The sequence below is a fragment of the Delphinus delphis genome, chromosome 5 (assembly GCF_949987515.2).
Source record: "Delphinus delphis chromosome 5, mDelDel1.2, whole genome shotgun sequence".
In the NCBI taxonomy this organism is placed as follows: domain Eukaryota; kingdom Metazoa; phylum Chordata; class Mammalia; order Artiodactyla; family Delphinidae; genus Delphinus; species Delphinus delphis.
In genome coordinates, this window is record NC_082687.1 from 123,018,435 (window position 1) to 123,034,276 (window position 15,842).

The following is a 15,842-nucleotide window of genomic DNA, read 5'->3' on the forward strand; positions in this document are numbered from 1 at the left end:
GAGATCCCTTCAATTTTCTTCACAGATAAGTCTTCTTAGGTTTTCATGGGAGAGCAGGGAGGATGTTGGCCTTGAACTTCACTGTAAGGGGCTCATCCCTCTGCAGCTATACTTGACACTGATAAGTGCTTGTCTTGCACAGTTTCAGTTTCTCAGTTGAAACTGTAGCTCCTTTCAAATGGGCCTCATGTCTAGAGCTGTACTGCAACCATCCAGCCATTCCTTCCCATCCAAGGTACTGCATGTAGGAGGTGCCTCTTCCATGCAATAACTCACAGATAGATACCTGTCTCTGCTGTCTCTCTGGAAGTTGCCTTCTGAAACAGGCCCAGCAGCTGCTTCTCATGAAGCTCCAGCCCAGCCTCCTCTCCCAGCAATCTAGTTCTTTGTCAAGAGCCTAGGTCTTGGAAAACATAAGCTTCAACTCTCTCCCACAGGAAGAATATCCTCAGGTCTCCTGGAGCTAAGCCCTGCTGTCCCTCTTTAAAGGGGAAAGAGTAAAATGTATCTCATTCTTTCTTATTTGGAAAACACAGTTAAGTTCTCTTTCCATTGGATTGTGTGACAGACATACTTAACGTAATTGCTCCCTCTCAGGTAACACAATTTTTTGCAATAAGAGCTAAAAATAAATATCAATTTCTCAATACTAACAGGGAAATTAAAGCTGTGTTATGGCTTTTGGATATAAAAGTTATACAAAACAACAAACAAAAACAAGTAAATAGTAATAAAACAAGTAATAAAAATGCCTTTGGAATGTTTTTGTTCAGACACATATAATTATGGAATTCAGTTTCCAAGGATGGTTTTCTGGACAGAAGTTTTACACAGAGTATAATCCTTATGGACTCTTTTTTGTTTGGTTTCAGTAAATTTCAACGTCAAAGTGCTGCTGCTGTTTCATTCCAATGCCACATGATTGTACTGAGAAGAGAGAAGAGTATGTATCAAGTCACTGAGTGAGTGACTAGGGCTCATGTGTTGACCATTTCTCAATAGATTTAGAATTTTTACCCTTCAAGAGGAAAAAAAAATCTGTTGAAATCCAAAGAGTTCACAGTCAAAAGACCAGATTATTCATTATTTTTATTCCCTTAGGAAACTGTAAGGAATAATTCTGCTGACCATATTGTTTTGTTCAAATGAGATGTTTTGTTTTTTTGAACAGAAAAGTGTCAAGTTGAAAATGTTCTTTTTCTTTTCTTTATCACTTTGAAAGGATCATTCAACCAAATCAAGCAATTGAAAACAATGGCACTTTTTATGTGAACTAAAACTTCTTCACATACCCAGAAACAAATGCTAAATTCCACTTTAATCAGGCCAGATCAGTTACACAGAATGGATTACTACCACAATGATCTCTGAGAGTCCTGATACTTTGATTCTGTTATAAACTTTGTAAGGCTGTTGCCCTGTATTCTGTTATTAAATTTTACATACTATGATCTTCTAAATCAGCACAATCACAGCTTAAAAGAGGAAACCAATTTTAAAAAGCATAGATAAGTGCTACTTCATCTATGTAATTTTTTTTTTTTTTTTGGTACTTAAACCAAAAGAAGTCCAGGAAAGAATGCCTCCCAAAGGATGCTAGTTGGCCAACATGTTTTGAGTTGTGAGGTGCAGATCTTGTCTAGATAAGTGTAGTCTTGGCTTCAAGGATAAAATATCTATTTTTGTCTTTGCCTCTACTGGTTTTTGCAACACTTCTTTCCTAGTCCATTACATTGAATGACTCCCACTTTTATGACTAGACTTCATTATTGAAAGAAGAGATAAAGAAACTAAATATCTTCCTTATCCACACTTCCTCTTATATAAAAATTTATTTCCTAGCAATATGCTGATGTATTAAAAATAGTTTAATGGATAGTTTTTACATATTTATACTAAAAGTGTAGAATATATCTTAAAATATGACTTTCCCTGGATATACGTCTATTTACAGTCTGGAATTTAATCATCCATTAATAAGAATATTTTAAATTTATTCATTATAAATAGATGCCTCTTAAAGTCTGCAATATTAGGGATTGTGAAGGGAATGTGTTCTATGTGGCTCCAGGGTCCAAACTCCTAATCACTCTGACATATGTCATTGGATTCAACAAGAGCCAATAGCTAGGTAGAGAAGCTTGTCTGGGAGATGTTTGGGAACTCTGTACACAAGAGGGATGCTTAATAGCCCAGGGCAGCTGTGGCATGAAATTACATAGAAATCTCTCTCTTCTACTGCCCAACCCCCAACACCTATATGGGGCGCATATCTCCTCTAGAACTTTGATGAATTGCCAATAATAATTCTGGGCATCTGGAGACAATAATCTGGCACAGATACTGGTGGTCTCTTAAGAGACATTGTTAGTAATATCAATGTAGAAGTTTGATTTGTGGGCAGTGGTTGTGAAATTGTTCGAGAGGGGGAAAACATAATGAGTGCTTTGGGATGACTGTGGCTAAATGGAGATTCTTCATATGGAGCCTCTGTAGATGGAGATACCATGAGTACTCTATCAAGATCAAGTGGATCCAGTGATATAAAAAAGTTATTTTTATTGATGTAAATTTATTTGTTCCACATATTAGGAAGATCCAGTAGACACATACAACTTACATCTATGTGAATATGAGATGATTTCCCATATATAACTAATTTTTCAGATAACTAAAAATTATATGATTTTTACTGACTGCATACATATAATATATATAATATGGATCTCTTTTCAGTTTACCTAAGACCTTGCCAGAGAGTTCAATATTGAATTGGATACATACTGGTTTCTATCACAAGCTTGACTGATTTAATTTTCAGAGAAAGCTTAAGTCAACTCCCTTCTAGACTAATCTTCTACTAGAATGTCACCTCCATGAGAGCTGTATCTGGTCTGTACTATTCACCACTCCCATATCCTTAGTACATAGAACAAAACTAGGCATAAGCATTAATTAAATATTTTTGAATTAATGGATTTCCTTTGACCTTAGATGGCCCATGCTTTACTGCAGTACAAAGGGACATAAGCCTTGTGTCTAAATATTTTTTGCTCCTCACTCACAAGATCTTTTCCTCCATCCTGACATACCTGTATACTCCCATCATCGTTCTCTAATCTATATCTCCTCCAAAACCTCAGTTTTCAACATCTGCTTTCCATCTACTACCTCTTAATCTTCAACTTTACTTTTTCCAGTAATTTGTTGACTTGGTAAAGACCTCCCAATTGATTTTCCCACCATCTTTCCCTGTCCATCATGACCTTCATCTCTTTACTCTCCTTTTACAAGTGCTCCATAGCATCTGTCCTCTTCTCTCTTGCGTCTCTTTTCCTTTGCAAAACTCCAATCCTCCTTAAATCCACAACTTAATTCAAGCTTTTGAATGTTCTGGGAATAAAGACATGCAACAATGCTGATTGGATATCTTTTATTTTTTACCACTCTTGGAAGCAGTATGCTTTTCCTATTCCTGATATTTCTTTCTAAATGAGTATAATTCAATTAGCCTAATTCCAGATCTCACTGATTGCCTTATAAGAATTAAATGAGAACAAAATGACATTATTTCAAATTAGATTCTAAGAGAAGAAAGAGGAGGGGAGGAAAGTTATGAGCTAATTTCACTACTTATCATAAATAGAAAAATGAAAAGATAAAGTCAATATCCCCCCAAAAAGGGGATGTCTAAGGATATTATATAAAGGTATTAGAATAATTGTAACTGTGTTAGATCGCAAAAATGACCTCCTGTTCTGCATTCCTCTCATTTGCCCTCCTCTATGATTCTGGGCTTCATCATATTATTTCCTTTGACCCATGAGAAGTTAATGAATATAATTCAAACAGAGGTTTGAAAAAGTACTTGCCTGTTGCTTCTTAGGCTTTTTGCAACTCTGTCTTTGCCATAAGAAGTCTAGTCTTGCCTTCTGGAGGAATGTAATAAGAATGTAAGATACAGAGCTAAATTGTCCCAGTCAATAGCCAGCATAGTCCCAGAAATGAAAGTAAATCTAGCTTAAACCAGAGCCACAACCCAGCTGAAATCACTGACTCATACACTCATGAACCAGGTTGATGCTTATTGCTCTAAACATTGAGTTCGGGGTGTCTTTTGTTTTGTTTTGTTTTGTTTGTTTTTAATCCAGCATAACAGTAGAAATACAACAAATGCTGTAACCATTTAGAAAAATGCAAACCTTTATAAATGTCAAAAGTTATACTGATAAACACACAGAGTGAAAGAGAATATATAAAACTAGTTATGTAATGAAATTTGATGTGGGTGTGTATATCATACAATAATATAAAAGAACAAAGACCAAAGTTATTATTCATATTGACAGTTGTGTAACAGCTTAAATTATGTATTGACAGAAAAAAAGAAGTTCAAATTGCCTAACAAAGCAAAATTCAATACTCTGTGCTACATTCACAAGACAGATCTGAAACAAATACTCTGAATGGGTAAAAAGTAAAGAACAAGCAATATTATACCAGGTAAATGCAGATAAAAAGAAAGTAAGTAGACATCCGACAGGTAGAATTTAGACCAAAAAACACTAAAAGAAGAACACAAAAAGACACTTTATAAGGCCATAGGTTAAAATTCAAAATGAAGATATAGAATATATTAATATTTGTGCACTGATAATTCAGCAATACTAGTCATACAAGCCAAATTAAATATGTAAATAAATAAATCTAATCATGATTTTTTAGAAAAAAAATTCTGAAAAAGAACACTATTGAAAAATAGCTAACTAACTCAATTAAAAAGTGGTGGCAGTGAGGGAATTGAGGTGGGGGGAGACAAAGCACAAAGTTAGAAATAACAAGGGTAAAATTATCATCAAAATTGAGGAAATTATAAAAATAATAATTAAGAGACTTACTTTGTACAATAATGCAAATTAATTTAAAAAAATGAAAACTTGGATAATTTTCTCTCTCTACTAAACGGCTGTGGGAGAGGAGGAGAAGATGGGCTATGTAGATCAATTAACATTGAAGAAATAAAGGAAGTACTTGAAAAGAGTGGGTGTTCGTTTTTAATTGTTGACTGAAGTGTTCTTTGTAGGTCAGTGAGGTTAAATTGGTTAACAGTTGTTCAAATCTTCTACAAGTTGTTGAGATTTTCACATAAGATTTTTGACACTTCTTTTTCTCCTTTAAATCTGTCATATGTACTGTTTGTATTTCAAAGCTCTATTATTGTATACACACTGATTTTGGATTCTTGTATCTTTCTGTGGAATTAGTTCTTTTATCATTTTGAAATGTCTTTTTCTCTAGTAGTACACCTTGTCTTAAGTCTTCTTTGCCTAATATTAATAAATTTGTAATAGCTATCTTTTGGTTTGTGTATGCATAATATATATATTTTTCATCCTTTTGATTCTCTCTTTATCTTTATACTCAAGTGTATCTCTAGTAAACAACATCAAATTGATTTTGATATCTTTATCCAGTTAGACAAATGTGGCCTTTTAATGGGATTTTAGTCAATTTACGTTTATCACAATTCCTGATATATCTGTATTTAATGAACATATTGTTATTATCCCATGTATTCATTTATTTTTTAATGCATTTTTAGATTAATCAAGTTTTAAAAATTCTAAGTTGGGTTTTTTTGTTATATATTCTCACACAATTCTTTTAGTATTTCTCTAAATATAGTATCCCTGATTTCTATTTTTTAAATATTATTTTTATTTTACTAATGGAAAGATAGCTAGTACACCTTCATGTATTCCAGATGAATTTCAGAAAGGAAGAAGAGAAAGGATCATACCAACCATCAGTCTTTTTTTATTTTGGGGGGAACTTTATTGAGGAATATTTTACATAAGTAACACCTGTTTAAGTGTGCAATTTGATAAGTTTTTACATATGTATACATGCACCCATGAAACTATTACCACAATTGAGATAATGAACTTATCATTGTCCCCAAAACTCCCTCTTGCTCCCCTGTGATCCTTTCTTCTTGCCCACTCGTCAATACCCAGACAGTCACTGATCTTTTTATTACTGTAGGTGAGTTTTCACTTCTAGAATTTCATATAAACAAAAATATGTATTATATACATTTTTGTACTGGCTCGAGCATATTTATTTTGAGATAAATCTAAATTGTTCCATGATTCAATATTCATTCCCCTTTATTGCTGAACAGTATTTTACTGCATTACATACAACAATTTATTTATCCGATTCACCTATAGATAGATAGTTGGATTTTTTTCCTAATTTGAGTCTATTACAAATTAAGCCTTCAAAAACATTCAGGTACAATTCTTCATATGGACATGTGCTTTCATTTGTTTTTGCTAAATACTTAGAAATGGAATGGCTAGTCATATACTAGGTATATGTTCAATGTTTTTACATGAAGTTCAGAAACATGCAAAAGCATGACAAAGATTGTCACAACAAAGTACCACAGACACTTTTTCCTCACAAATCTGGAGACTAGAAGTCTGGAACCAAGGTGTCAGCAGGACTGGTTTCTTGTGAGGTCTTTTCTTGCCTTGCAGATGGCCTTCTCCGTGTGTTTTCACATGGTCCTCTCTCTGTTTCTATGTCCAAATTTCCTCTTCTTATAAGGAAACCAGTTATATTGGATTAGGGCCTACCCTAATGACTTCATTTTAACTTAATTTCCTCTTTGAAGACCCTAGCTCCAAATACAGTCACATTCTGAGGTACTGGAGGCTATGACTTTAACATATGGATTTGAGGGGAACACAATTCAGCCCATAATAGTGGTACTTGTCAGAAAAACTATAAGTTCAGAAAAACTATATTGGGCTGATGGAATTGCCCATTTACTGATGAGTAAATGGTAGTGTCTTTTCCAGGTTTGATGAATAATATAGGGTCATATGGTCCATATCTAGGGAGTCCCATGTATATCTGTGGTTGAGAGGCTGAAGCTTTGGAAGTTCAGCACCCCTGGGCTGCTGGGACAGATGATGAATGTTATTTTCCTCTCAGTCCTTCAAATAAGTCTAGGTCCCTCTTCAAAGATTAGTACACACACACACACTCACACACACACATACACACACAAACACACGTATTTTCTGCAAAAACAGTTGGTCCCTTGGGGACAAAGATGAGACATATCTACTACAGGTAAGCAGAGAGATTCCATTGTATTAAAAGTGCTTTATGTTGAAAAATGAAGTGGAAGCTCTTCAGCTGTTCCTCAGTGTAGGACTGTGCATGCTCTTGGGAAAAAGAGCATTGACTTTAGAAGGAATATACACTGGCTGCCCATAAGAAGTTGCATTCATTCATTTCTGCCCCTGAGTATCACTGCATTTGCGCTGCACACGTTTTCCTTTAATGGCATTGAAAAGAGTCAAATATGAAGATTCTGGGGCCTGAACCTCAAATCTTGATATTTGAGATACAGGATGGGAGCTGAGGGACCTTGCGAGTTTGGAGGATGCAAGAAAGTCACAGAAAGCTCATCAGAAAATGCTTTGTGGCCATGTAGAGTGGAAGATGAGATTAAGATGATCCAAGAAGTTGGTGCTTTACCCCAAGAGTCTTTCAAACAAGCTCCAGAATTTGGGCTGTAGAAAGCCATGTGAGTGCTAGTATAAGATCTGCCTGCCTCTGGGGCAACCATGAAGCCTATAGTTTGTGTATTTTTATCTTAAAAATTGTTTTTGTTGTTGAGCTACAGTGGATGTACAATATTACATGGGTTTCAGGTGTGCGATGTGGTGATTCACAATTTTTTTTTTTTTTTTTTTGCAGTACGCGGGCTTCTCTGTTGTGGCCTCTCCCGTTGCGGAGCACAGGCTCCGGACGCGCAGGCTCAGCGGCCATGGCTCACAGGCCCAGCCACTCCACAGCATGTGGGATCTTCTCAGACCGGGGCACGAACCCACGTCCCCTGCATCAGCAGGCGGACTGTCAACCACTGCGCCACCAGGGAAGCCCTGATTCACAATTTTTGAAGGTTATACGTTGTTTATACTTATTGTAGGATGTTGGCTATACTCCCCCTACTACACACACACAAAAACTATGAGAGAGGTGAAAAGAATGGTTAATTTGGAGGTACACTAATGGGAAAGGAGCACAAGGAGCCTGCTTGGATGATGGAAATGTTTATATCTTGATCTGGATCATGTTTAAACAGGTAAATTCTTGTATAAAATACATCAATCTTTGTACTTAAGATTTGTGTACCTTACTGTAAGTTATAGTTTAATTTAAAAAACAGTAATAATAATAAAAACAAAATCTGCCAAAAACATTTAGGAGATGTTGGGAGAAATTAGAACACACAAAATTAATGGTATTAATGAATAACAAATACCACTGAGATATAATAAGAGTATTTGCAGTTTTATATAAAGTATCCGTATCTTTTAGAGATGCATATTGAAGTACTGTATGTACTGCAGAAAAGATATAATCCCTGAGATCTTTTTAAAATAAACTAACAGGTGTTGGTATAACTTAAACAAGACTGGTAATATTTGATAATTGTTGAATCTGGGATGATGAGTACATTGGTTTAATTATATAATTCTCTCTACTTATGTCTATGTACGTTTTCAATAATAAAAGTTTATTTTTTAAGGGACTGTTTAGTTCAGATTTCCATGCTCAGAATATTAACTTCTGGGCTTTTTCCCAAAATGGATTGGTGCAGTCCCTCCACCTTCCATGCTGTGCCTCTCTAGTTAGTAGTAGTAACAGCTGTTGCTTATTGACTCTTAGCAATCACCAGGCTCCAATATAAATAAATATATATGATATATATATATATATATATCATATATATAATAAAGTTTAAATTAATAAATACATAAATTAAGTTCTTGTCTCTCTTTTTCGAATTAGCTAAAAGGAAGTCAGACTTTATATTTAAAAAAAAATATCTGAATCTTGTGAGGGTTGACACAACGGGATTGGGAGCATTGAAAACATCCAAAAGCTATTTGATTGATTTAATGGTTAAAAGTCAGGGTTTACCCCGGGAAAAGATTGGAAAAGTTGGGAGAGAAGAGTAGGAAAAACTAGAGCCAGCAGTAGCCAGTGGATTCAAGGCAGAGAATTGTAGAGTCTGGGAAAGAAGACAGGAATTGGGGCCAACCAGCCTGCTGGGCTGTGTGAGAGGGATTGGGGAAAATGTTTCTACAAAAATTTTGTTCTGTATCATGAATGAAACCTCTCTTGAGCTTTGCTTTGCCTTGCAGTAGATTTTAAAATTTACTTTGGAGGAAGAAAAAAAAAAGTGTTGGTCCATACACAATATATTTATTTATTTACATTTCCAAGCAAGTATATTAAAGTCTCTGATAAGTCCTAATAGAAAACAACACTCAAAAAAATTTTAACCCAGAAATACCAGAATTATTTTTCCACCCATCCCTGAACATCCACACTCACTTTTGGCCCCTATGATCATCTTCTAAGTCTAGCACTTGGAACACTGTTTGGAAGTGTTTCCTCAGATTTACTATTCAATTCATGTGTGCTTTGGTTCAAAACCTCCCTCTGCCTGTTGCCAGGACTCTGCCTGATCTTCCCTCTCCTGATCTGCAGCTAGCCTGTGACTATCCAAGTCCTGCTTAAAAAGCAAACTTTTCTCTTATATTTTTAACAGTCATATTTTCAAATATCCTATTTTATGTTCTTATTTTTATTTTGTATCAGTACATATTCCAATTAAATTACCTTTCTGGTGAGTTTCAATTCTGAAATACCATGGTTTTTTTGATTTTGTGGAAAAGAGTTGTTTCATAGGATAAAAATGACGCAGGAGGAGAACGCTCCACGGAACTAATATTTCTAAGGGAGAATTGAAAGTCTTTCCTTTTATAGAATAAAAAACATGCTATTACAATAGATTTATAACTCAAGTAATTGTGGGTCTGCCTTACTCTAGATCACCTTAGTAAATTATTTTTAAAATAGCACTAAGACAGCTGGTGCTATGTCATTCAGGAAGCTGGAATAACACTTTGGGGACTTAATGGCCTCTGCTCAATCACATGGATGCCCTGATCACAAACAATATTTGGTGGCAAAGGTCCATAGTCACAAGAATCATGCTAATCCTTTCATAGTTTCAGGGTGATTTCTGTTCTGTAAGCTGAACTTACCTGGATATTTCAGTTAGGTCCTTTTTTACAAGACTCCATGGAAAGATTTAATAATAGGAAAATGTAGAGAGTGAACATATTTTACTAAACTGGAAAAGGCCAGAAAACTGCCTTGAAAGAGTTCCTTAATATAAAAAAATGGAGAGAAAGACAAATATATGATATCGCTTATATATGGAATCTAAAAAAATGATACAAATGAGCTTATTTACAAAACAGAAATAGAGTCACAGATGTAGAAAACAAACTTATGGTTACAGGGGCTAGGGAGTGGGGAGGGAGGGATAATTGAGAGATTGCGATTGACATGTACACACTACTGTATATAAAATAGATGACTAATGTGGACCTACTGTATAGCACAGGGAACTCTAATCAATACTCTGCAATGACTTATGTGGGAAAAGAATTTTAAAAAGGGGGATATAGGTATATGTATAACTGATTCAATTTGCTGTATGTCTGAAACTAACACCACATAGTAAATCAACTGTACTCCACTAGAAAATTTTTTTAAATAGGGAAAAGTATTTTAGAACCACAGAATTGACCCATTCACTTAGACTTTATTTTCTGCCTTGTATTAGTACTTATATTTTCACACATGGTTTTTCACTTTCCTCATTAAACTGTAATAACCTGAGAATAGGAACCATATTTGATATGGCTTTGCATTCATTGAATTGTCCAAAGCAGGGTGCAGTTACCTTGAAACATAGTTAATATCTGGGAGAATGAAGATGAGTTTCAAAAGTCAAGAAAAATCAGCAGTGTACCTAATGTCCAAGGAATTATAAGACAGATATCAGACAAAAGGTGCACTAGGAGGAATATAATGAAGAGCCTAAAAGACAGGAAAGTGACTGTAAAGCATTAAAAGAGAGGCTTTGGGTTTGAACAAAAGAGTATAGTGGCTTCAATAAAAGTAGTTTAACTGGAGTTGGGAAATAAAAAATATATACTCAAGTTCGAGATCAGGATAATGTGACAGGGAGAAAACAGATGATTATTCAATAATTTTTATCAGAAAAAAATACAATAAAGGTTAATAAAATGAGATTATTGAATAAGATATTGAGAAATTAAGTATGTCAGAACCTGAATACTTGGTGCTATTTAGAAGAAAAGGGGAAGAAACTGATGAGAAAATTTTGAAGTTATTATAAGAACAATTTTGATCATTGGAGATTATAAATAAAATTCAGAAGGTATTGAAGTTTAAAGTCAGCAGTGGATAGTCTATCTTTCTGAGTTTGCAAAAGAGAGAGGTGCAGTTATCGTTTGGAGTAGAAATTTGAGTTTTTTGGTATAATAAACTTATATCAAACTTCAATCTAAAAACAGCATTGACAATCACATTGCATTTTGAGGGAATTATAATAAACTTCAATCTAAAAACAGCATTGGCAATCACATTGCATTTTGAGGTAATTAAAACCAGCCATTCCCACAAAATTCTTTACCCATTATCCCATTATATAATTGACTTCTTCCTTAACTTAGCTTGAAGTTCTTTACATTAGAGTCACTTCTTCAAATAAGACAAGAAAACTAGAGAAAATTTTTGAAGGCTTCATTTACAAAGCACATAATTTACAAGGGCACAATGCTTTCTCTGAATTTCCTCCAAATGTATTTATGCAAGATATCTATTATTTTATTTGCTAATCTTGAGATATTAATTATACTCTTCTCTTTCCAACAATAATTTATTTTGACTAAAGTTGATGTTGAAGTCTAGAAAGAAAGTAGAATGAGAAAAGATGAAAGTTGAGATATTTGAGTTATTGATTAATTAATCTTGGTTGAACTAGAGATAGCTTTAGAATTTAATATAAGGCTTAGAGTAGGGGGGTGATTTGCAAGAAAAAACAAAAATAATTGAACATAAGATTATGGCATGAATAGAAGGAATCCATATTGGATTCAGCAAAAATCGTACTGACAAACTTATATCTAACAACAGTTAACATTACACTGATATGCACAGTCTACCTCCTATCTCCAGGAAAGCGTTTTCCTTACCATCAAACAATAGGACTTCGTTTTTTGGGTTTTTAAAAACATCTTTATTGGAGTATAATTGCTTTACAATGGTGTGTTAGTTTCTGCTTTATAACAAAGTGAATCAGTTACACATATACATATGTTCCCATATCTCTTCCCTCTACATCTCCCTCCATCCCACCCTCCCTATCCCACCCCTCTAGGTGGTCACTAGGACTTTGTTTTGACAAACATGACACCACCACGTTTCTGCACTCAGTCTGAAGGAAGCGTCTGATCGATCGTTATTTTCTCTTCCAGAATGATATACTTGTGCCTGGACAGAGCTAGTATTTCTATAAGGAATTTTAGGAATGGATGTGAAAAGAAAGAAAACGAAAAAATAAAACAACGATTTTAGAAAATAACGCAGAATTCCATATTCTAGTATCATTTGTATCTTTTTATACTTATATTAAAAATTTTTTACTTCTTACACAATATTTTATCATTCTAATAGGATTATCTTGCTATGTTCATTTATTAATAGTTACTTGAGCTATTAAAATATAACATTGCTTCCCCCCCCTTGGTGTCCATACTTTTGTTCTCTACATCTGTGTCTCAATTTCTGCCCTGCAAACCGGTTCATCTGTACCATTTTTCTAGGTTCCACATATATGCATTAATATACAATATTTGTTTTTCTCTTTCTGACTTACTTCACTCTGTGTGATAGTCTCTAGATTCATCCACGTCTCTACAAATGACCCAATTTCATCAGCTGGTGGGGGGCAGGGGAGCTGCTGTGATGAATTGAGAGATTGGGATTTACATATATGCACTAATATGTATAAAATGGATAACTAGTAAGAACCTGCTGTATAAATAAATAAATAAAATAAAAAATTCAAAAAAATATAACTTTGATCATTTATTTCTCTATTGTAAGTTAATGAAACCACTAACATTTCTGATTAAAATGCAACATTTTTGGAGGGACATTCACTGTATACATTGGATAATTTTACAGAATTAGTCTTTGGATATTTTACAGTAGTCATAATAAAACAATTTAGTTACTTAGGAACGTGTTTCTTATAATTAAATACAACACATTCAGTAAAGTTTAATAAATGTTAACAATTTTGAATTTTCATTTTCTTTTCATTGCCAAGATTTTAAACCTCTATTCTGAAGCAAGTTATTAGTGTTGGATATTAATTAAATATTGCTCTTTGATAGAATATTAAGAAAACTATTATCAGTAACCAGCTCATTTTAAATAATTATTGCACAAAAATAAGGTATTTCACTTTCAGGAGGTGTTTGTCAAAATTTATAGTATAGTCACATGCTTTTTAAAAATTCCAGTAAGTAGCACTTGCATTTGAAATGTATCACTTGGTCCAAAGATTAACATTTCATCCAACTTAAGTGAAACAGAGGTTTGAAAAATAGAGACATGAATGTACCAGTAGGTTTCTTGTTTTCTTTAGCTCTGCCCTCTAGGCTTCTCACTGTGGCCCTAGGCTCAGGCCCAGTCCTTTTGCCATCCACCTCAGTACCTACACCTCTTCCCACAGCCCTGATACAACAGTTCAACATCATTAGCTTAAATCCTACGTTTGGTGTGCTGTCCTGGGTGTTCAACTAATGAGGACACATATAAAATGTCTAAAATTCAACTAATTACCTTCCTCCTGAAGACACAAATAAGTCTTGCCACTGCTTAAATTTCTAAAAAAAAAAAATTCCAATAAATATTTATAAAGTCTTGCTACTTTGGTGCAAGTTGTGGTACTTCATGTGCAAAGAAGGACACATAACTATGGCTTGAAGGAAATGAAAGCCTACCCCCAGGAGGCTGAAGTTGTGTTGGATGGTCTACCTAGGGGAAATAAAGGAACAGCACAGTTTTCAGGTAAATATTACAACTACAACTTTATTTTTATTTAAAAGAATGGTAACGGAGTCTATAAAAAGTTGCTAAAGGCACTATTTCCATGGTAAGAAAAAATATATATAAATAATAATCTCCATGGAAGGAGATTCTAAATAAGCAGCCAAAAATTAACAAAATACTATGTTTCTATTTTCAAAGTATTTCATGTCAGGAAAGTCCCAAACTGTCACTCTTCAGGATTATCTACTTTTTAAATTGTCATTTAATAGCAAAGAAATGCCTTTTGTGGGTTCTTGGTTTTAGGAAGATATCTTACAACCAATCCTTCTCCAGAAACACCCTCACATCCAGAGCCATGTAAATGTTCTAACAGAGTATCCTTTCAAAATAGAGATACAAATATTTATAGCTTATTCCAAACACAGATAACAAACATAACTACATATTTTTATGTGAGTTGAGGAGGCATTTTTCTTCCAATGAAGAAGATATAAAAATATGAATTAATTTTTTTTAAGAAAACTCAAAATAATTTATTTTCTTGAATAAAAAATTCATATTAGATCTTACAAATAAACACAAACTCTGCTACCTAATTTCCTAATATTTTCCTTGTCAATCTCATTGTGAAATCATTCAAGGATTTGGAGATCTTTTTATCTAAAGTATAGAGAGGCCAGCAGTGTGAGAGTCATCTGGGTGCTTATTACAAATGCAGAATCTTAGGTCTTAACTCAGAGAGACTGAATTAGACTTTGCTTTTAACAATCCTCTGGAGATCAGAATGAACATTAAGCGTGAGAAGTGATGATGTAGATCATAGTGGTAGTCGTAAGAAAGAATAAATCTGGTTGGGATAATTTAAAAACTTGATTAGGAAAGTGGATTTCAGACAAAATTGTTGGACATAGTCATTTCTTGGAGATACATCACTTAATTTTGGCTTAAGTCATATAACTTAACTGCCTTCACAATGTTACCATACTACTTATGTTGTAAATATTTCCTACATTATTTGGCTTTCATTTTTTTCATATGGGAGGTTGGAAAAACACAAATTACCTTTCAAGCATTTCTACACTATATTGTGCTGAAGTATTATGAGATAATAATTGTGAAGAATATCAGGAATCTTAGATAAAAGTGGTCTTAAATTTTTTGTTTGTTAGCCTTCAGTAATTAGGTAAGACAGTTGTACCACTAGAGCATTGTGGAAAGGCACTAACTGGGAGAAATGTGTGTTATCACCTCTTTTATTTTTATTATGTTCAATTTCACCCTTGCCCTTCAGCCTCCACTCTGAAGAATATACACAATTCCTCCAAAAGATTAACTATTATTATTGTCCTTTGTTAACACATTTTTATAGTTACAGACGTGGAGTTATGTACACATTGGTAGGAGACCAAATAAATGTTCACCTCAAACCCTTTCCTAGCCTCAAATGCACAGCACTGCAATGTACTGCAATGTAATGTAATTTCCAACTCTTTGATCAGTTCTGTGTAATCCCAAGAAAAAATTGCTTTCTCAGCTTTGGATATCCTGACTTTAAAATCTCCTTCAGTCTCTTGCCAGTTCTAAACTGGAATAGGTTTGACTGTGAGTGACATGAGTGAGAGGTGACTGATCTCTGCCACCCATCATTTTGAAGGTTGCAAAATTAACTCACTTTCGCTTTGTCAGTGTAGACGGAAAGAATGAGAGTAAGTCACAAAAATATGCATTATTTCATTATATAGCTTGTTAATTAAGCTCACCTCTATTTTCTGTTTGTAAAGATATCTGATAGCCATTTCTGTTAAGAG